At 41.7% G+C, this 24,345-nt stretch overlaps 1 protein-coding gene across 5 annotated transcripts in view; it reads left to right on the forward strand.

Annotated features, from left to right (window-relative positions):
- Positions 1-24,345, forward strand: part of MYRIP (myosin VIIA and Rab interacting protein) — a 377,908-nt gene that overhangs the window by 45,892 nt on the left and 307,671 nt on the right. The window lies entirely within an intron of this gene.

Here is a 24,345-nt window from a genome sequence, read left to right on the forward strand (position 1 = left end):
AACTAGGAAAACTGTAATTGACAGATTTCCATTCCTTGAGTATAGTGAGTGCTTTAAAAGAGTAAAAGGTAATTTAGGATAGATATTTTTTCAGATCACTTTATTTCACTCTTTAGCAATAAGCACCCATACCTGCTCTATTTATTATAATTCACTAATAGGCAAAAAAACCTTGTAGTTTTTAGCCCGCAGATATTTCTATCCAACTTTAAAAAGCAGGGAAATTGGGCAGCTATAGTGAATGCACCAGGGGAGCAGGAGACCTGACCTCCTCTCTGAGATATTGGACTGCCCTACAAATTGGTCAAAATGCAAACACCATTTGGGTTGGTCTTTCACAGTCCAATCCACTTGCTGTGTAGCTTGGAAGAATTTGGCAACATGAGCCTCTGAACATACGGTGAGTGGTGGCAACACCTACCATCTCCAAAGATGGAGAATTATATTTGTGTATGTTTGTTGGTGTTCTTCTTACTTTGCTTCTTTCCTGTGTTACTAATGTTTCTACACAGAATCTAATCTAGAAAAGTTTATTTCCCTCATTATTCATCCTAGAAATCTGTGTCAAATATATTTTTATTAATTTCAAAGCCTTTTTATTGGTCAATGTCATATGATTGTGAAGACAGCCTTTTGTGTTTCACATTGGAGGTTATGTTCTTTTTTAATTTTGGGTGCATTAACAGTTGAATCTGAACCTGCAGTTTAATGTAAAATCAGACTGATTACAATATGTTGCTACTTCAACAATGACTCTAGCTGTTGGAAAAAAGAGGATGAATGTTTTCAGCCTACTGTGTTTCAGCCACTTCATTTAAGGCAAGGTGGGCATGGTCAATTAAAAACATAGAGCACACCTAGAATTTTGCTAGCAAATATTTCACCTTCCACTCTTTGATTTTGTGCAAACTGATATACTCCTCATGTCCACTGGAAACTATTCTGCAGAACAGTCAGTGCCATTATTCCACAATTGTTTTTGGAGCTTTTTCTTAGTGTTGCAAAGTGTTGCTGTACTTCACATATTCACAGAAACAGAAGCAAAAGAGAATGTTTTACTATAGGAAACTTCACTAAAATTGCAAAGTAAATCAGACATCTGAACTATATCAACAGTCTTAATAATGTTGCTTCCTCCCTGCTAAAACAAGATCAGCACAGCACATGTCTTCTTTCTATTATTTGGGCTGATTGCAGGTGTTGCCCCCACTCACCGTATGCTCAGAGGCACATTACCAAATTCTTCCAAGCTACACAGCAAGTGGATTGGACTGTGAAAGACCAACCCAAATGGTGTTTGCATTTTGACCAATTTGTAGAGCAGTCCAATATCTCAGAGAGGAGGTCAGGTCTCCTGCTCCCCTGGTGCATTCACTATAGCTGCCCAATTTCCCTGCTTTTTAAAGTTGGATAGAAATATCTGTGGGCTATAGGTACATTCTTAAACCGCAAGGTTTTTTGCCTATTAGTGAATTTCTCTGCTTTTTAATCCGGGAGGTAAGAAATGACATCCTGTTCAAGTTTGCTGAGAATGGATTGATCATTTGCATGCTTATTGAGTTCAGTGGGATTTACTCCCCTGCAATCATGGTTAGGATCGGTAAAACTGACCACAGGGGATGGGGAGCAGAGGAGGAGGAGGAGGAGGAGGGAGGGGAGCAAGGGCAGAGGGGAGAAGGGGGAGGGGAGGAGGCAGGAGGGGGAGGGGAGAAGGACAGGTTTGATCATTTGCATGTTTATTGAGTTCAGTGGGATTTACTCCCGTGCAATCATGCTTAGGATAGGTAAAACTGACCAGGGGAAAGGAGGGAGGGCTAGAGTGGACAAGGGAGAAGGAAGGGAGAGGAGAAGGGAAGGAGGGAAAAGCAGGTCTGATCATTTGTATGCTTATTGAGTTCAATGGTATTTACTCCCATGCAGTCTTGCTTAAGATAGGTAAAACTGACCATGGGGAAGGGGAGGGGGGAAAGGGGGAAGGGGAAGAAGGGTATTGGAAGGGAATGGGGAGGGAGGGGCAAGGGAAGGGGGAGGGAATGGGCAAGAGGGAGGGTATAGGAGGGAGGAGAAGGGAGGGTGGGTTTGATCATTTGCATACTTTTTGAGTTCAGTGGGATTTATTTCTGTGCAATCATATTTGAAAATGGAAATGGACTGCCTTCAAGGAGATCTTGACTTATGGCAACCCTATGAACAGGGTTTTCATGCTAAACGGTATTCAGAGGGGGTTTACCATTGCCTTCCTCTGAGGCTGAGAGGCAGTGACTGGCCCAAGGTCACCCAGTGAGCTTCATGGTTGTGTGGGAACCCTGGTCTCCCAGGTCGTAGTCCAACACTGACCTGGGGGAGGGGCAGAGAGGGTAGGAGGAGGGAGAGGGAAGGGGAGGAGATAGGATGGCCAGGCTCTGGGCAGAGGGAAAGCCCCTTTCCAAAAAGAAAACAGTGTGAACAGTATCATTTTTCAGTGTTTCCACCACCTTTTTATTCTACAGAAGGCACATGTAGTCTCTCATCCAAATGTAAACCAAAGCTGTCCCTGGCCACATCCACACCAGGCCTTTATTTCACTTTAGGCAGTCATGGCTTCTCCCAAAGAATCCTGGGAAGTGTCGTTAGTGAAGGGTGCTGAGAGTTGCTAGAAGACACCCTGTTCCCCTCACAAAGCTTCAATCAGAGTGGCTGACTGCTAAACCACTCTGGCCACTGGGCCTCTGTCCAGGGGAATAGGATTATGAGAACTCTGACAGAAAAAAGTCCAAAGGGGCTCTGGGGTTTTTTCCTCTCTTTTTAGACTTTGAACTCTCTATTCTCTCTGACTGTTTTGTGTATCACCATGAAAATTTACAGGGTTGTTAAGCAAGTGTTTCTGAGTTCAGGACTATAAGTTTTGTAGGGTTTTGTTTTGAAATGAGCTTATGGGAAGCATCAGAATGGCATGGGGGTATTTTCAATTTAACATTGTGGAATGTGAAAAATCCACTCTGGCTGTAGTATATAGCCACTCTTGTGGCTGTATAATAACTGCAAAATGAACAAACTCTTTTTACTCCAGGCAAACAAACATGCTTCTTTATTGCTGGCTGCATAGAGAGGATAACTGAAACTGAAAAGCAGAGCAAAAGAAAGTGTGTGTGCGAGTCTGACATGGAGCTGGAAAGACACAGAGAGATTTGCTATGGACAGGGATAGCCTGACATCTGCTGTCTACGCTTTGGGAACCTCTAGGTTAGATTACTGCAATGCGTTATACGTGGGGCTCTTTGAAGACAGTTCAGAAATTTTAGTTGGTGCAGACTTCAGCAGCCAGATTGCTCACCAGGCATATAACACCAACTCTGGCACAACTATAATAATAAATAAATAAATAATAATAACTACACTGATAGCCAATTAGTTTCAGGGCTCAATTCAAAGTGCTTGTTTTGACCTGTAAAGCCTTATACGGCTCAGGACCCCAGTGCCTCAAGGACTGCCTCTTTCCATCTGAACCAACCCAGACCCTGCGTTCAGCACCTGAGGCCCATCTTTGTGTGCTTCCTCCAAGGGAAGTGCAGAGGATGGTGACATGAGAATGAGCCTTCTCAAAGGTGGCCCCATCCTTATGGAACACCCTCCCCAGAGACTCATGCCTGGCACCATCATTATCTATCTTTAGGCACCAGGCAAAAAATTCCTCTATTCCAGGCATTCAACTCTTAATTTTTTTCAGGAGTTTTGGAGGGTTTTGACATTGTAGCCTCTTTTAGGGGGTGGGTTGTTCCACCATCTTATCCATGTATTGTGTTTTTAAAAACTTTTTATTTGTCTTAGTTTTATATTGGTTTTAATATTTTTATTGTATGTCGCTTTGAGTTAATTTTTATGAAGAAAAGCAACTAATTATTATAATTTTAAATAAATAAATTTGAGGACTCCCCTAGAAACCTAATGGGGAAGCAAGTTCTGTTGGACTGTTAATGCTGTAAGCCCCTCCATCTTATGCTCAGGTTGTATATATGTGTAAATAAAACCTTATATCCTAAAGTCACCATAGTCTCCACTGACCTTCATTCCAAAGAAACCAAACCCTGGGTAAGCTCAGGAACCCCTGGAAGTCTTTTACCATTCAGAGATTGGGGTATGTGCAACAATATGTATTCTTCCAAACATTGATAAACATTTTATGTTGTTACATTGTTTGCTACTACAAAAGCAATTGAATTTTTTTTAATTAAAGCAATATATTTCTCTCTCTTGCACGTAAAATACTAGATCCTTCTTTTATAGCCTTTCATAAATTAGCATTGGAGTAGTGAAATCAGAAGGAATTGTCTGAAATGCATGCTATGATTTAGTTCATGTGCAAGAATCTTATTAATATTTCTGTGAGCTACACAGTATTGTGGAGAATTGGGCAGAGGGGATGGGGGATATGTGGTGGTGGCTCTCTTTCTTTTTTTTCTTTTTCTTTTTTGCATTTTGGGTGGCTGGAGAGATCAAGCAAGTATGATGTAGTAGCTAGTATATTGGGCATAGAGTAGGGAAAGCCATGTTCAAATCCCTTCTTAGCCCCAAAGGTTGCAGGGTGATCTTGAGCCAGTTGCCATCACTCAACCCAACCTACCTTACAGTATACTTGTGAAGAAAAAAGTACAGAATATGTTTATCATCGTGGGCTTCTTGGAGGAAGTGCATGATAAAAATGTAATTAACATACACATGAGGCTTGTTTGAAATGGTTGACCTTTTAGCAAAACTGAATATTTGTAAGAATGGGATCTGTGGGTGAAACACTATCTAAGGCAGTGACAAATTCTTCCTGTTGATTTAAGCCACCTCCATGCCACTCATATAGGACAGTAGTCACTGATGTGATAGAAACTGTTAAACAAGCAATGAGGGCTAATGAAGAATAATGTACTAGGATTTAGAAATACTTGAGTAGTTGGATTAAACTAAGTAAGAGGTTAGGGATGGACAGCCCCATTAAAGTTCAGTCTGTCACAGTTGTGCATGAGGGTAACACTAAGCCAGTCCTGTTTCCATGTGGATTTTAAAGGGAAACCATTTAAAATCTGCATGGAAATACAAATGTAAAAAAATAAAAGGACTTTCAAGGTGGTCCGAGGGCTTAAGTGCTGCCTCTGTGCTCTGTCCCTGTTTCTTTTTAAAAATCCCTTCTTAAAAGCAGCAGCCTCCAGAAGACTTTCAGCCATTCACAGCCAGGAGCATTTAGTGCAGCAGGCATTCTTGCCGACATGTGCTTTGAATAGAATAGAGGAGCAAGTCCCCCTGGGAGCAATGTAATGGGACTTGATGACATTCAGTTGCTATCAGAGTGAATTTTACAGCAAAAACATGGCTGCCCCCAGTGCTTACATGTAAATTTAAATTTAATTCATGTTTTGGTGGAGGGTGAGCCTGAAATGGGGGACTTTAATCTAATAAACAGGGGAAGTTACTTGCTAGAGAAAGCACACTGTAACTTTTCCTCGAATATGATTAATGTATCAATAAGAGTGTGGATGTGGATACTTGCATTAGATATGGCCAAGGTTATGCATATTGGTCAAGGTGTGGAAACTCCCTTATATAGCAGCAGCTATGAAGAGGATATTTGGCAGGAACCTGATAGTTAGCTTGAGCTACCCTGGGTTCCCCTGATTCCTTGTGCTGGTACTCCCCTCATTGCTCAGAGCAAAGCCAAAATGAGCACATGATCTCAGGGCAAGTGTTCCAGATGAACCAAGATTTACCAGACGTGTTATAACAATTTTGCTTCAAATAGTTTAATTATAAAATAATAAATGAAATGAAAGCTGATAAAAATAATGCAGGAAACTGTAAGCTAAGTTATCTTCCCCATTAGCATCTGTTAATACTCTCTGTAACAAACCTTAATTTGCAGTGGATTTCTCCATAGCAACTTGCTTGCCATTAAGAACATAAGAACAGAAGAAGAGCCTGCTGGATCAGGCCAGTGGCCATTCATGTTTACTGAAAATCAAATCATAGTTATGTAATCAAAATTCATAATTTTTGTGCTTTGGGAGTGGAAGTTCATCCAAGAGATGAGAGCACCTTAATTTAAAACAATAATTGCCGTGTCATTGCAACATATTTTTCCATTTATCCATGTGCATATTAGTGAATGGCAATGAACAACATTTGATGTATTTCAGTGATTCCCAAACTTTCCCCCCCACAGACTACTTGAAAATTGCTGAGGGTCTTGGTTGGACTACTTAATGATTTTTCTGCCTGTTGTAGCAATTGTAATGTGCTCTGCTAGATGCTGTATAATTTTAATTTTATTGCTTTTTATTTCTTATATTGTATTTTAATGTATAACAATTTGCATTCCGTAGAATTCAAAGTGTAATACAATAAAATACAATATAAGAAACAAAAGAAGCAATAGAATTACAACAGAAAATTCAGTATAAATATTTAATATGGACATGTTTGCATAAGTGTTCTGAAATTTGTTTTCTTGAATTTTCTTGAGTTAACATGGTATAGGCTTGCAGGTCATCACCCTATCTACTAGACAAATGAAAAATTAATGTTTAGCTCACAGGATGTGGCATACTTTGAGATACTTAATAGGTGTAATTTAAAATCAATATGTAATTATGGATATCTTGTATATTCAGAAGCTGGGCCTGATAGCCTTACAGGAGGAATATTATTCACTTTCCTTGGCTGTTAACACAAATGAGACTACATAAAAACAGGTTCTTTTCAATTCACTAATGAATGCACAGCATACTAGGACAGATTTAAAGCACATTCAAAATACTGTGGCGTGCCCCCCCCAATCTCCGAACAGTGAGATTTCTGGGGTCCCTGCACTCCTCCAGGGTTCAGTTTCCTTTGGGAAGAAGGTCAGTGGAGACTGCGGTGTCTTTATGAAATATGGTTTATTTAATTACACACATTCCATCCTGAGCTTAAGATGGAGGGGGTTTAAAGCATCAGCAGTGCAATATCCAGCTTTTCCATCAGGGTTACAGGAGGCACCCCAAATGCCATGGTGCAGAGAGCCAGTCTCTCTGCTTGCCTCCAGTCCCTAGCAATTCTTCTCAGACAACTAAAACTACAAGTCTCTCCTGGGCTCCGGGGGGGGGGATGCTCTCCTGAAGAGTTTCAATGACAAAAGGGTCTTCCTGGCCCATTCACCGGTTGCTGGGCAACCGATAATCCCATTATCCTACCTGGCCATTCTATTTGTTTAACAAAGGAAATTCATCTGGCCAGCAGAGCCAGCCACAAGGCATAGGATTCCAAATCAGAGGCTGAAAAGGGGACCCATAGGAATCATCCATCCCAACCCTCCCTGCTCATAACAATATGTTTGACGCACATGAATCCCATCAAAGAATAATGGGAACTGTAGTTAAGGGTGGTGGAATTATAGCTTTGAGGGGGAAACTCCACTTCTCAGGATTCCTTGGAGGAAGTCATGCGCTTTAAATGTGAGTTGGATGTGCTTTAAATGTATTATGTGGATCTGCATTGCTTCATAAACTTTGCCTGTATATAAATCATTTTAATTAAAATTTAAAATGGAAATAAGCTACCAGGTTTACTGGGCTGCGCACCATCTCGCAGCCTAATCTGCCCCTCAGGGTGAAAACAACAGAGGGACCATGACCACCCCAAGGAAGAAGGGCACACGTAAAATATAGAGGAAATGTTGTTGTTGTTGTTGTTGTTATGTGCCTTCAAGTCGACTACAACTTATGGTGACCCTATGAATCAGTGACCTCCAAGAGCATCTGTCATGAACCACCCTGCTAAGATCTTGTAAGTTCAGGTCTGTGGCTTCCTTTATGGAATGAATCCATCTCTTGTTTGGCCTTCCTCTTTTTCACTCCCTTCTGTTTTTCCCAGCATTATTGTCTTTTCTAGTGAATCATGTCTTTTCATGATGTGTCCAAAGTATGATAACCTCAGTTTCATCATTTTAGCTTCTAGTGACAGTTCTGGTTTAATTTGTTCTAACACCCAATTATTTGTCTTTTTCGCAGTCAAAAAGACTAAAGTAATGACAACAGAAGATTTATGTAACTTTAAAGTTGACAATGAGGACATTGAACTTGTCAAGGATTATCAATAACTTCGCACAGTCATTAACCAAAATGGAGACGACAATACTCAAGAAATCGGAAGAAGGCTAGGACTGGGGAGGGCCGCTATGAGAGAACTAGAAAAGGTCCTCAAATGCAAAGATGTATCACTGAGCACTAAAGTCAGAATCATTCAGACCACGGTATTCCCGATCTCTATGTATGGGTGTGAAAGTTGGACAGTGAAAAAAGCGGATAAGAGAAAAATCAACTCATTTGAAATGTGGTGTTGGAGGAGAGCTTTGAGCATACCATTTACTGCGAAAAAGACAAATAATTGGGTGTTAGAACAAATTAAACCAGAACTGTCACTAGAAGCTAAAATGATGAAACTGAGGTTATCATACTTTGGACACATAGTGAGAAGACATGATTCACTGGAAAAGACATGGTCAATTAAAAACATAGAGCACACCTAGAATTTTGCTAGAATATATTTCACCTCCCACTGTTTGATCTTGTGCAAACTGAGACACTCCTCATGTCCATTGGAAACTATTCTGCAGAACAGTCAGTGCCATTATTCCACAATTGTTTTTGGAGCTTTTTCTTAGTGTTGCAAAGTGTTGCTGTACTTCACATATTCACAGAAACAGAAGCAAAAGAGGATGTTTTATTACAGGAAACTTCACTAAAATTGCAAAGTAAATCAGACGTATTTAATGTGACCATCTGAACTATATCAACTGTCTTAATAATGTTGCTTCCTCCCTGCTAAAACAAGATCAGCACAGCACATGTCTTCTTTCTATTATTTGGGCTGATTGCAGGTGTTGCCACCACTCACCATATACTCAGAGGCAAATGTTACCAAATTCTTCCAAGCTACACAGCAAGTGGATTGGACTGTGAAAGACCAACCCAAATGGTGTTTGCATTTTGACCAATTTGTAGAGCAGTCCAATATCTCAGAGAGGAGGTCAGGTCTCCTGCTCCCCTGGTGCATTCACTATAGCTGCCCAATTTCCCTGCTTTTTAAAGTTGGATAGAAATATCTGTGGGCTATAGGTACGTTCTTAAACCGTAAGGTTTTTTTGCCTATTATTGAATATATCATTTAAATAAAGAAAATAAATATTGTGTATTAGAGGGTCACAACTAAATGTTCACTTTGCATTTCCACCATCAGTTTTACTTGCCTAATCAGACTCCTTTCTTCCTGTGGCCTCTTTTTTCTAACCATCCTGCCATAGCTGTTTCTTGGCCTGCTGCTTTTTAGGCCCCCTCCTCCTTTCATAAACTGGGTTGTGATTTTTATTGGCTGCATGATGTGCCAGGTCAGAAAGGGCCAAACTGGATTAGCACAGGATTTAAATATTTTTAAGGAAATGTAGGACTGTATGGGATTCTTATCAAGTCTGAAAAACTTGGCACTACAACCTAATATTAAATTTGATTTGGTGACAAATGAGAACCATCACATTCTTAGTTTCTATAGCAATAAAGAACTAATCTTGAAGAAGAAAAACCTGTGCAAATGAAAACTATGGAAATTCTCATTAATGCTTTTACAGAGCTTTTGTTAACATTGTAATCTTCAGCAGAATTGCATATTGGTGCTGCAAAATATCTAGACCTCATTTTGCTTGGGTGTTTAATAATAACATAGGTTAAGAAAGGTGCTTCAACAATGGGGCCTTGGATTTCCTGTACTGGAAATATCCTGTACTGGCACCCATTCCTTGGTACAACAGATTTGCTTTTCTACCAGGCACATTCTTGGCACTCCAAATATACATCTGACATAATGCAGTTTTATTCCCTCTTGATTTGTGTTTTATGGTTTTACATTTTATGGTTGTATCTTTGGTATGACCATTTTGTATATCTCCCCTGCCATCTAACTGATGAAGGGCAGTTTTAAAAATCCATTAACAAATAAATTACTAAGCTAACAAGAGAAATGCTACGACTTATGAGAATGGGTCAGAGAGCATCATGAATGCTCAGTTGTGTTGTCCTTCTGATCCAAGTTAATCAATGGTGCTTATGTTATTTTTTAAAACTGCAAACTTCAGGTAGAAGGTATGGCACAAAACCATGTACATTTCAGGGGTGTGCTAGCTCCCCCCCCCGAAATAGTATAGTGTTATGTGATTTGATTGTTGTAGCTCTTTAGAATTTGGTTACCCTGTAGAGAATCAGTTGCAGTGTTTGCTGGGATGGGGATGGGTGTGGGTGGGGAGAGAGAGAGTAAGGAAAAGAAAAAAGCAAGCCCCTGATATTGCAGTACAGAGAAATTCATGACTTAAACAGCGCTGCCTATCTTGCAAAACTCATCCTTCTGCCAATTAGTGTGCGGTTTTGAGGGTCATGCCTATATATTTCTGTGAAGCAACTGTATTCTCCACAGTGCCCACTGTCTAATAAAATGAACATTATAGTGCAGGGGTGGCCACTCCGTGGCTGTCCAGATGCTGCTGGACTACAGCTCCCATCATCCCTGACCATGAGCTGTGTTGGCTGAGACTGATGGGAGCTGTAGTTCAGCAGCATCTGGAGAGCCACGGAGTGGCTACCCCTTTTATAGTCTGTGTTTCCTGTTGTCAAGGGATTCAACAAATTTCAAAAGAGTTACTAATATTAATGCAGGTGTCGATGGTGTGGGCTTACCCTCCAACTGTTGCAGTCCAACTGGGATAGCCATGATTTTCAGAATTGTGTTCTGGGGAAACCATCACCCTCTCAACTATCCAAAAAGAGTGAAATTTCTTTATGCATTCATAACTCTGGTAATTGAGGCCGGTGGAATAGGTATCCAAACAGAACTGCTTATTAATCTCTTAATTCTTTATTATTTACCTTATGGAGAAGCAGAAAACTCTGTTAAAGAAATATAGTCATCAAGTATATAACTTATAGGGTGGTATTCCAGAATTCCATCTGGGCCTGTTTACATGCCCCAAAAAATCTGCATCCGCTGCTTTTTGCAGATCCTTTTAATTTGGACCGTTTACTTGACGTTTTACCCAACACGCGTGAGTTCTACTGCTTTTGCCTTTAACTCCGGATTAAATGGATGTGACAAAAACCAGCATTCACTTTTAAAATCCGCACCTGCTTCTACCGTGTATTACCTTTTAAGCGCCTTTTCTGGCTGCACAGTTTCTTCACCATTAGATCCTCCCTTTTCTCCACCCCTTTCACTGTCTTGGGGTGTCATTTTGTTTCCTGTGGTTGACGAAGCAACTTCCGGTTGCTCGACTTCCTTTCTCCTGTTTACTCCCGCCTCCCCCCCAATACATTTCCTCCCCCGCTCCTTTAAACAAAATCACATTCCAGGGCTGGAGCTCGTAAAATTCCTTCCTCGGAGCTGTGGTTTTGGCGCTGTTGTTTACGTCTAGGGTGTGTGTGTGCAAGAGAGAGAGTGTGAGAAACTGTGTATGTGGAGGACCTCTTTTGCCTCGTAGCATCCCTCCACTCCCCTCCAAAGCTGGATCTCTCCCCCCCTCTCAGGCTGATGCCTGTGCCCTTTCTGCAGCCACGGCGAGAGGAGGCTGGAGAAGGCACCGCTGGGGTAATTTGTAAGTGCCCAAAAGTGCAGGGGAAAGGGGAGCTGCCTTGGCATCTCATCCCAGCATCTGCTCCACTCACGGAGAGTGATAATATTAAATGGTCAATGCTTCTTTTAGTAGCTGCTTTTAATGTCTCTCTAAAGATAATTGTGTGGGTTTTTTATGTTTCCCAGAATGCATGCTGAGGCTTGTCCCGGGGTGCCAAAGGCACACCAATCTCACACAGGAACAGCCTAACAGTCATGGGTGGGAGCCATTCTTTCAAGCGCCTATTCCTTCGTTTAGGGAAACACCGCCCCTTCCCCGCCTCTGCAGTTAACATGCTAATGTGCAGGCACAGCAACAAGGAAACACTGATAGCAATAAACACACGTATGAATGCTACAAAGAAAAACAGCCAATTTATTCGTAGCGAGGGTGGAAGTATGTGAACTGTCAAAATCAATCACGATGGGAAAAGCAGCATTTTTAATGTGGATCTGGGTTCCCACGTAAACAAGCCCTCTGTCTTTTGAAAACAGACTCTCGGTTTGTAGCCTGGTGATTCTTGGCACAAGCTGGGTTGGAGAGTGGGAGAGAAACAGAGAACATAGATCAAGAAGTGAGAAAGCTGTGGGGAAGCTGTTTGTGAAAAGTTTCTGGAAGGGAAGAAGGTATGAAAACCAGGAGTAAATTATTGTAAGGAGGAAATCAGATCGTATATGTTAATGGTTTTGTTTTCTGGCAATGGAGATGTAGCCAGTACTTAATAACTTTAAAGGAAGAGAAGGGCTGAGGCTTTAAACTGTGTGCAACGCAGGGAAGTTAAAATTACTCTGTAATCTCGCTTCTTAGTGCTAAGAGTACACTTACTGTTCTGACGGTTCCAATGCGTTTCTACCTCTGTTTTCTGAAAATGGGCGCACACAACGCTAGCCAAACCCCATCCCTTTTTACTGTAAAACCTGGTGGGATCAGCTTGTGTAGTTTTTTTAAGTTAGTTTCAAAGAGATTTTGCAACTCATTGGCAGATCAACCCATTCCCCCTCCAGGTGTGGCCAATGAAAAGACTTTGTTGTAGGTGACTAATGTGCTCACAGACCTTGTGTGTATAGTTACTGGGGCTGGGGGAGCACCGTGCATATAAGGATTCTGTTATTTATTACTACTTAAGAATTATTTTCCATAGATGCACTGATTGATCTTGGGCTAGCCACTAACTGAAATGCCTTAGTGTTCTTCAATTTTAAAATGGGGCATATATTCTCTAAATGCATAAACACAAAATAGAGAGCCAAGACATTGTTTAGCAGAAACATGAGGATTCCTGGAGAAAAGAATATGGCTGCTGCCATCCTCCCTCACTCTTCCTGCTGCTAAGTCATGGTTTGACTTAGCGTTTCGTCCCATCCGTGATTTACCTCACTCCAGACAAGCCACAAGCTGTAAACCCTCAAACAAACCTTGCTTACAAGTTGTGCTAGTAAGCTTGTGCGTACATCTGCAGTTGGGCTAGCAGAGGTTTTTTTGGTTTTTTTAAAAAAAATTTTTAGTAGTGGTTCAGGAAATCTTCTGCTCATTAGAACTGAGCCTTCCACTTTTTGAAACAAGTTCCAGTATGAAATATCCATAATGTATGTTTAAGGCAGTAGCTGCCCATAGATTTCTTAATACAAACAAGAATTTGAAGTTACTGCACAGCTCTTTCCTGAGATCCTAACCTTCTTCTACATGAACAAATAATTCCTATGATTTCTAAGCCTTGAACTGAGAGAGCACCCCTGCTATTTATCCTGAGGTGAAATGAAATTAGTCAAGAATCTCTAATCTTTCCAAATTAGGTTGTTCCCCTCTCCCTTTGAAAAATACTTTATGTAAGATGTCTGCAACAGAGAAAAAAACCTCTGTTAATAGACTCTGCATGTTCTAAGAAGAGAAGCTAAGAAAACTACCAATAGTGAATATATACAACCCTTATGTGAATCGGATAATTTCCTGCATGTTATGCTTGGCTGTAATATCCTTTCTCATATTTTAAATATGCAGTCTTTCATCCTGTAAAGCATTCCTGATCTGTTTTAATTTGCTCCAAATCCCTTCATATTTTTTGTTCAAATATTTCTTAAATTATAACACCCAAAGCTGGAACCATTACTTAGGATGAAGCCTAACCGCTCTGATTATAAAGCAGCAAGTAAAGGAGTATTCCAATTTACAATATCACATTTAAATGGCATTCTCCATAACAGTTCTTCTAATTCTGTACCACTTTAAAAATGAATGGATATACTCTTTTTTAATAACTCCATATGTAGAAAAGAACAATGTAGAAATTGCATGCAGTTCATGTTTTTTCTCCTGAAGAAATGGTCAGAAATCCTACCTTTACAGGGACATTTTTTCTGTTCCTTCCCCTATATACTCATGAAAAAGGGCATGAGGTTTCATGTGTACCGCTATGTGTAGCAAGTATCTAAATATCATGGTCAGAGCTTGGAAGATTACTTTAAAAAAGTAATAAATTACAGTTACAGTTACATGCCCCCCAAAAAGCAGTAATTACCGTTACAATTACAATTGCTCTGAAAGTAACTGATTACTTTACTTTTACTCAAAAGTAATCACTACAATTACATTTTAGTTACTTTTTTAAAAAATTGCCTACAAGGTGCTGGCTTTGGCTGCTGCACATATAAGTAGCCTAAAATAACATTAAAATAAGAATACACACACAGAGGGTAGTAGAATAAAAAAAATTATCTGTAAGATTAACAGAATGGCATAACAGAATCTCACATCCCCCCACCCCACCCCCAGCAATGATGATACCCCAACACACATATAATTCACTTGAAATCAAATTTTACACTTGAAATGCTGCTTTTACAATACATTTCTGTTATGTCTCAAAAGAACAGGATGCTCAAAGAGCACATCAGACAAGGGATTTTTTTTACAGATTATGTTGCCATCAGTACTGAACAGGCGTTCTACAGCGGCGCTTGAAGGCATGGCTGTGTTGTGCTGTAAAAAACAACGCAGCACCCCTTTCAACTAAAACACATTTTGATCAATATGGCAATCCCCTATCATCAAAGAAAAATGCAAACTTTAGTACCTGTACTTTACTAGTTGCCTTTGTAATTTTTTTTTGTCAACAATATAGCTTAGAGGTAACTTAATCCTGTACATGCTTACCAGGAAGTAAGTCCCATTGAACTCATTGGGTAGACATGTATGCACAATTGAACTGTCAGAAGCAGAACTTAAGAGACATAACGTAGGTAAACAGAAAATGCCCATATCAAAAGTAATCCACCAGCACACACGTTATCCCTTCTCCTGCAATTAAAAATGTGGTCTTGCCCAGCATATAGTGAAACTATGGAATTTACTACCACAAGAAGCAGTGATGGGCACCAACTTGGATGGCTTTAAAAGAGGATTAGACAAATTCAGCGGCACCTAGCAATGATGGCTATGTTCTACTTCCACTGTCAGAGACAGTACGCTTCTGAATACCAGTTGCTGGAAATACAAGTGAGGAGAGTGTTGCTCGTGCACTCAGGTCCTGCTTATGGGCTTCCCTTTAGGGCATCTCATTGGCCACTGTGAGAACAGGATGCTACGCTACATGGGCCACTGGATGGATCTAGAAGGCTCTTCTTAAGTCCTCCTTTATCCATGTTCTTGCCCACTGGCTCCTTTCTCCCTCCACTCCATTGTTTACCACCACCATCCATTTTTTAAAACAATTGTTTTCTCCACTTCACCCCCACCTCGCTCTCCGCCTCCTCCCTCGTTGCCTCCTAAGCACCCATAGAGCATGAAGGAAGAACAATGCTGCACAGAAGCCCAGTTTGAAGCACATGATTTTTATTCACAAATCAGAGGAGCGGAAGACTTCCCCTGCTCCCCCCCCAAGTAATGCACAAAAGTAATGCTGGAAACATTACAATTACTCCTCAAAAGTAATGAAGTTACTACTCGTTCTATTACCAGCAAAATGTAATGAAGTTACCCACTCGTTACTCAAAAAAGTAATAAATTACAAGTAACTAGTTATTTGTAACTAGTTACTTCCAAGCTCTGATCATGGTATGATATTATTTTGCACCAAATATGGCAGTATTCAAAAGCACTTGACTCTGAAGGCATATTGTTTTTAAATGCAGAACAATGAAGCAAAACTCCTTTGAAACAGGAGTAAGAACCAGCATGGTTTTGGTGCTAAGAAAACCAAATTATTTCAGTCATTGTCTCTTGAGCCAAATATTACATTGCTGTCACATAAATAAACCTACCATTTTGCTGCTTCCTCTTCTGTAATGTTAAATTAGATGTGGAACAACACATTTTAAATGTGTGAAATTAATTTATTTTTGAATTAGTGCAGAATATTGCAGAAACATAATTCAACAGAAGAAAACAAAAAGTTCACTCTTTGGACATGTCTAAATTATCATATCTTGGCTAAATATTTATTTATTACATATTTATATACCATCCTATGATGCTTTACAACCTTAAAAGACAATTAATAAACAATATTGAAAACCAATAAAATGTTAAAATAAATGCAAATTAAAGTACAACCATAAATTCAAGGACCAGAATAGCTCTCAAGACCATATATTAATAAGTGTTTCTCAGTCCTAATTCATACAGCTCTTAAGAGGCAAAATCCAAACTTCTTGAATGGGGCATCTATGGATAAATAACACCGACATGTATGAAAGCTGGCTCTCAGCATTTAGTAACTCAAGGGCAATCCAGTGCACTTTAGAACACTGTCAGGGAAAGGAATCTTGAGCAGCTGTTTCAGTACATAATGTGACAAATCTCCCCTCCCCATCCATTGCCAAGCAGAGCAGAATTATTACTTTACCACACAGCAGTACTTTGTAATGGGGAATTTATTTTTGGTCATGAAAATCTCTTCCAAGTGATGAAGTAAGTTAGCTGAATCCCAAGGGGAATGTGTGATTGCTGCAGATGGAAGGCTTGACAGCATCATTCTGATTAGTCTGCCGCCATCATCTTCTTTGCCTTGAAGAGCAGCTTGGAGGTTGTGTCTTTAAAATCCCTGTTCCTTCACTGCTTCAAACAAAGCCAAATGTTTTATTTTCATCTGATTTCAGAGGCCAAAGAAAATGAAGCAAGCAGGATGGGTGGAAGGCAGGGGCAAGTGCGGGACAGAGAAGGCATTGCATGGTTTGCTTGAATGAGTGAAATAGGACATAAAAATGAACAATAGATCTCTAAGTGCCCCTGAAAGGAATGGAACAGCTGGAGTGATGACAGAAAGAAGGGATGATGAAAGCCAGTGACAGCAAAGAATGCTGGTGATGTAAATTCACGTTGGAAGAGGGTGCAATGATAGCTGAATAGACGTAGTTATCAGGTTGAGTTGAGTTGTAGAACTGGCTTGTTTATCCGTACAACTCACCTACATCTACTCTATTCAAATATTTAATTTGAAATTTCTATCCCACCCTTCATCCAAAGGAGGCCAGGGTGACAAATAATCAAATAGCAATTTAAATAGGAAAAAAAATTGAACTCATTTAAACACACCAAAAACATAAGAAAACATTTAACAACAGTCACAAATACTCACAGCTAATAATTTCAAGGTTGAGATGAATGGTATATTTCAGCCATGACATACCTGGGTGAAAAAAAAAGTTTTTAAATTCTTCCTAAATGTTAATAATGAGGGAGACAGACACATCTCTGCAGGGAAGTCAGTCATAAATAGGAAATTGCTGTTGGTGGCACCACCAAGGGCCTGCCTTGCTGATTGTACAACCCAAGATGGTTGATTTTGGGAGAGGCACTCTTTTAGGTACCTAGGTTCCAAGATATTTAGGGCTTTGTACACTAATGCTCATGCTGTGAATTGGACCCAGTAGTTCACTGACAGCCAGTGCCGGGCATTGAAAACTAGTGACACATGGTTTCATCAGGCTGCCTCACTCACTAACCTAGTAGCTACATTCTGCGCTAGCTGTAGCTTCTGGACTATCTTCAAGGCCAGTCCAATGTGGAGCACATTGCAGTAGTCCAGGCAGGAGGTCATTATAATAATAATAATAATAATAATAATAATAATAATAATAATAATAATAATAATAATAATAATAATAATAATAATAATAATAATAATAATAAGATTTTATTTGTGAGTCGCCTATCTGGCCGAATTAACGGCCACTCTAGGCGACATACATGTACATGATAAAATACAATAAAAACCAATGAAAATCACCAACAATAATTAATATACCAATATTAAAAGCAACCCACCCCAGAGATCTCATAGGCCTGCCTGAACAGCCAGGTCTTCAAGGCCCAGTGGAAACCTATCAGGGAAGGGGCATGGCGAAGGTCAAAAGGAAGGGAATTCCAGAGGGTGGGGGCCACAATCGAAAATGCCCGCTCTCTGGTCCGCACCAGCCTCGCTATCTTAACTGGTGGGACCGAGAGAAGGTCTTGTGTGGCTGATCTCATCAGGCGGCATAATTGGTGATGCTGGAGGCGCTCCTTCAGATAAACTGGGCCGAAACTGTATAGGGCTTTGAAGGTCAATACCAATACCTTGAACTGGGCCCAGTAACCAACTGGTAGCCAGTGTAGATCTACTAACACCGGAGTGATATGATCACGGCGACAGCTGTTCTTAATCAAGCGTGCCGCCGCATTCTGTATCAGTTGTAATTTCTGGACCGTTTTCAAGGGTAACCCCACGTAGAGTGCATTGCAGTAGTCTAAGTGAGAGGAGACCATTGGGAGCAGATGGGCAGGAAGGTAGGGTTGCAGTCTCCTTATCAGATGTAATTGATACCAAGCTGCCTGGCTCACTGCCGAGATCTGAGCCTCCATGGACAGCTGGGAGTAAAGAATGACCCCGAGGCTGCGGACCTGGTCTTTTAGGGGCAATTTTACCCCATTGAACACCAGGTCTATGTCCCCCAGCCTGCCCCTGTCTCCCCCAAGCAACACCTCGGTCTTGTCGGGATTTAGCTTCAGCCTATTCCTTCCCATCCATCCACTTACGGATTCCAGGCACTTGGAAATGGTGTCCCCAGCCAACTCTGGTGAGGACTTAAACGAGAGATAGAGCTGAGTGTCATCCGCATATTGGTGACACCGCAGCCCGAATCTCCTGATGATGGCCCCCAGTGGCTTTACATAGATGTTGAATAGCATGGGGGAGAGGATAGAACCCTGTGGCACTCCACAATTTAGAGGCCAAGGGTCTGAAACCTCATCCCCTAATGCCACCTGTTGGTGCCTGTCTGAGAGATAGGAATGGAACCACCGTAAAACAGTGCCCCCTATTCCTAATCCCTCCAGGCGATCTAAAAGGATACCGTGGTCAACGGTATCGAAAGCCGCTGAGAGATCCAGGAGGACGAGGAAGGTGGATTCTCCCCTATCCAGCGCCCTCCTCATATCATCCACCAGGGCGACCAAGGCTGTTTCAGTTCCATGTCCAGTCCTGAAGCCCGATTGGAATGGATCTAGATAATCTGCTTCATCCAAGTGTGTTTGTAACTGTTTGGCCACCACTCGCTCAATCACCTTGCCCAGGAATGGTAAATTAGAGACTGGGCGGAAGTTATTCAACTCTTGGGGATCCAAGGAGGACTTTTTCAAGATGGGCTTTATGACTGCCTCCTTGAAGGCCAATGGCATTGCACCCTCTTCCAAGGATGCATTTACCATTGCCTCGATCCCTCCGCTCAGTTTCTCTTTGCAGCTCATAATGAGCCACGAGGGGCAAGGATCCAACAAGCAGGTGGTTGGCTTCACAGTAGAAAGCACCTCAGAGGGAAGAGGCTGACACCGATCCCAGCGTACTGGAATGCAACTGGCCGTCTCTGGCTCACTTCCTGTATCCACGGTGCACGGAATCATGCTCTTCAGGCGCTTGATTTTATCGGCAAAGTGTTTAGCAAATATGTCACAGGAGGCTTTAGAATGCTCCATGGGTTCCTGAACAACTGGACCGACCAGCTTTCAGACCACTTGGAACAACCTCCTGGGACAACACTCTGCAGACGCAATAGAGGCAGCAAAGAATTCCTTCTTTGTTGCCCTTGTTGCCACCTGGTAGGCAGCTATTGCTGCTCTAACCAGTGTCCGATCGTCTTCAGAGCACGATTTCCACCACCGGCGCTCTAGTTGTCTCACCTCCTGTCTCAGACCCCGGAGCCATGGTGTATACCAGGGTGCTATCTGAGCTCTATTCAGGGGGAGAGGACGTTTCGGAGCCACCCGGTCTACTGCCCTAGTGATCTCCTTATTCCACTCCATCACCAGGGTTTCGACCGGGCGGCCTTCCGCCAGCTCCAGATCTCCCAGAGCATTCAGGAATCCTTTAGGATCCATCAGGCGTCTGGAGCATACCATCTGAATAGGTCCTTGTCCCCTGCGGAGGGTGTGTGGCATTGAGAGGTCCATATTCACCAGGTAGTGATCTGACCATGACACGGGGTTGGAAGAAACAGCCCCCATTTTCAGAGCACTTCCCTCCCCTCCCGAGACAAACACAAGATCAAGAGCATGACCGGCTACATGGGTGGGCCCTATATTACTAAGGTGCAGTTCCCAGGAAGTCATGGTTTCCATGAAATCCTGAGGGGCTCCAGTGAGGACGGTCTCGGCATGCACATTGAAGTCCCCCAAAACCAACAGGTTGGGGGAGAGCATTCGTACGTCCGAGAGCACCTCGGTCAGGGAGTCTGCTGTGTTGCGGGGTGGGCGGTACACAAGTAGAATCCCTAAACTGCCCTTTGGGCCCAAACTCCAGTACATGCAGTCAACAAACTTGGTCTCATTAGAGCAAGGACAACTGAGGCTAAGCTATCTTGGTCCAGGAATGATTGTTGATCAGCCTAAATTGGGCATAAATATATAAATACTTAGCCACAGAAGGTATTTGAAACTCCATGATTAGTTGGAATGCAGGCATACACCCGGTCTACAAACTTGTTTTTTTCAGGGGGAGGTCAACCTTTCCCAGAATAGGTGTCCACCTAATTTCCAGACATGGGAGCTGCCAAGCCGCAACACCTCTCCCTTTCTTGTCAGGATTTGTCCTCAGTGTTTTGGCACCGTTTGTTTGTTTATTTATTTAATTTGTTAGTCTCCTCATACTAGTGGTCTCTAGGTGACTTACTGCACATGTGAAAAGCATACAATATAAAATAAATTTTCAAACATACAAAATACAAAATTTAAAATTTAAAATCCAAACAAAAAGGACTAAGACAACTTATCAAAGGCCTGAGGGAAAATAACGGTCTTAGCCTGGCACCTAAAAGATGGATAGAGAAGGATCCAGGCGTGTCTCCCTGGGAAGAGCATTCCATAGGTGGGGGGGCATCATTGAAAAGGCCCATTCTTGTGATGCCACCATCTGTGCCTCCCATGGAGGGGACACATGAAGAAGGGCCTCAGATTATCGAATACAGGGTCCAGGCTGGTTCATACAGGGAGGGGCAATCCTTGAGAGGTCCTGAGCAGCATAAGGCCTTATAGGTCAAATTGAGCCCTGAAACTAATTGGTAGCCAGTGCAGCCATGCCAGAATTGGTGTTATATGTGTGGACCTACCTACCTTAGTCAGGAATCTGGCTGCCATGTTCTGCACTAGCTGGAGTTTCTGAACTGTCATCAAAGGCAACCCTACGTGTAACACATTGCAGTAGTATCGCCTAGAGGTTCCCAGAGCGTAGACAACAGAAGTTAGACTATCCCTGTCCAGATATGGGTGCAGGTGGGCCACCAGTCGAACCTGGTGGAAAGCACTCTGTGCCACCATGGCCACTTGAGCCTCAAGCAACAGTAATCGATCCAGGAGTACCCCCAGGCTATGTACCTGCTTCTTCAGAGGGAGGCCACAACCTATCCATTTGGTCTAGAGAACCACTCACTAACAGTACCTTCGTCTTGTATGGATTAAGCCTGAGTTTATTAGCTCTCATCCAGTCCATTACTGAGACAAGAGACAGGTTTAGCACATCCACTGCCACACCTGCAAGTGTAAAGGAGCAGTAGAGCTGTGTGTCATCAGCATAGTGCTGACAATGTACTCCAAAACTCCGGGGGACCCCACTTAGTGGTTTCATGTAGATTTTAAATAGCATGAAGGATAGAATCGAACCCTGTGAGAGTCCATATTGAAGGTTCCACTGTGCCGTATAGCATTTCCCGTGCACCACTCTCTGAGGTTGACCATCCAAATAGGAATGGGACCACTGCAAAGCAGGGCCTCCCACCCCCAACTTGGAGAGCCATTTCAGAAGAATACCATAGTTGATGGTATTAAAAGCCACGGCAAGATCAAGAAGAATTAACAGGAACACACTCCCCCGTCTCTCTCCTGACGTAGGTTGTCATAGAGGGCGACTAAGGCAGGTTCTGTGCCAAAGCCAGGCCTAAACCCCAATTGAAGTGGATCCAGAAAATTGTTTTCATCCAAGACAACCTATATCTGGTCTGCAACCAAGCGCTCAAGAACCTTGCCCCAAAAGGGGAGATTGCTAACTGGCCAATAATTATTTCAATTTTCTGGGTCCAGGGAGAGCTTCTTAAGAAATGGTCTGCCTTCTTTAAACAGGCAGGGACCACCCCCTCTCACAAGGATACATTAATCACTTCCCTGGCCCAGATAGAGAGGCCCATCCATCCCATCACTGCTTCCAGGTACCGGTCCAGCACTTCTACAGCCTGTCTTCATTCAGATGGAATGGAGAGATAGAACTGTGTGTCATTAGAACACTGGTGACACCATGCTCCAAATCCTAATGGTTTTATACAGCTGTTGAATAGGAGACATAATGGCTCCTTACAGGATCCCACAGCTCAAAAGTCAAGTGACTGAGGAACAGTCCCCTAGTGCTACTTTCTGGTAACAACCCTGCAGGTAGGAGCAGAACCACCCCCGAGTCATTCCAGAAGGACACCATGGTCAGTCCTTAGTGCTTAGCTGTTATGTGGCATAATATTTTTACTTGTGCTTTTAACAATGTTGTAAATTGCTTGGGTAACAAGCTGACTAACAAATCTAACAACAACAACAACAATAATTAATAATACAATTTCCACCTTGAGTCCTTCATCTTGGGCCTTTATTTGCCTGGACTGACATTCTGAAACTTGCTTTTCTTGGTTGCACATCACACTCTGTCCCCCATTCCCTGCCTCTAGATTGGAGCCAAGCAGACCTCCATTGGCCTAGAAGATCTGGGCCACTTAGCATAAATATTTTATTTGTCTATTCCAAGTAATTTGGCAGGACTGCTGCATTCAGTTCCTAATATCAGCTGTTTAAAATTGTTTAATGCAATCAGTTAAAACATGCACATGCTGCTCTTCCAGAGGAGAGGAGAAAGAAATACTCAGTTTTACAATAGTGTGGGATTTTCTTTGTTCTGTTCATACATCAGTGCAGTTGTGTGCAGCCTAGAGATGGGAAACATTTACTTCTAAATATAAGCATTATAATTTGTTTGCATGTATCTGTTTTGTCAATACATTTTAATCTAAATTGTTTTGATGTATTAATGTATTAATTTTTTATGTATTGTATTTTATTTTGTCAAGTTGCTTTGAGACTTTTTATTGTATAAAGAGACTGATACATGAAATAAATAAATAATAAGACTAGAAAAAAGAGGTAAACATCTCAGAAATGTTTGAACTTTGAATAGTATAGGAACATTCTTCAAATTATTGAATTGCCTTAGTTTTTGTAACTTAATGGGATAGTTCTTGTGTATTTCTTTTTTTTGAAAACAGAGCTATATCATAATTTAATTTAAATTTAACAGAAGACCAGGTTTGATGTGACTCAGACTTGTAAGTGGAGTGTTCACCAATAACTCCTCATTCTAGTCCTGAAAAATGGCCAGAGCACTGCAATTTCAAACAGTGTGTGTGTGTGTGTGTGTGTGTGTGTGTGTGTGTGAAAAGAACAATAATACAATTTTTGGAGGTGGTCCTTGGTGTCATTGCTGTAACTCTGATACAGACCCGGTTTATACACAGTGTTTAGCCAAACCATGGTTTAGAGTGGACAATAAACATGCGGGTTCTTAGAGTGAAGATCACAGATGGTGCATTCTTTCCCTGGTCCTGCTGCCCTGCCATCTGGGGTTAAGTCATGGATTTGCCTAGCATTATGTCTGAACCCAGGTTTGTGGTTTGACTTCCCCAGACACACCATGAATGGTAAACCAAGAACAATCCTTGGTTACAGGTCATGGTTTGTCTGGAGTGAGGGAAACCATGAGCCTGTGTTTGGATGTAATGCTAAGCCAAGCCATGACTTAGCCCCAGGTAGCCTTCAGCAACAGGACTGGGGGAAGGAGTGCAGCCACTGTGTTCTCACCCTTGGAACCCACACATTTGCTTATTCACACTAAACTATGTTTTGACTTAGTGTCACATGTGAACTGAGCCATACTCAGTCATGAATAAAAATAGTTTAGGGCTACTTAATCTTGCATTGTACAAACTTCATGTGGGAACTATGCCACATCATTTTTCACAGGGGAGTTATTTTTGAGAACCAGGCCATTTCCTTGGCAGAACTGTAATTGCCTCATGCTAACGTTTTAACATAGTAGTGAACAAACTAACTACTGTAAAAGGCATTTTACTTTAATTCAGGATAAATATCCATCTATCTGTTGCATATTGTTTGCAAATAAGACTCACATACATACACAC

Source organism: Rhineura floridana, chromosome 10 (genome assembly GCF_030035675.1).
Source record: "Rhineura floridana isolate rRhiFlo1 chromosome 10, rRhiFlo1.hap2, whole genome shotgun sequence".
NCBI classification, from domain to species: domain Eukaryota; kingdom Metazoa; phylum Chordata; class Lepidosauria; order Squamata; family Rhineuridae; genus Rhineura; species Rhineura floridana.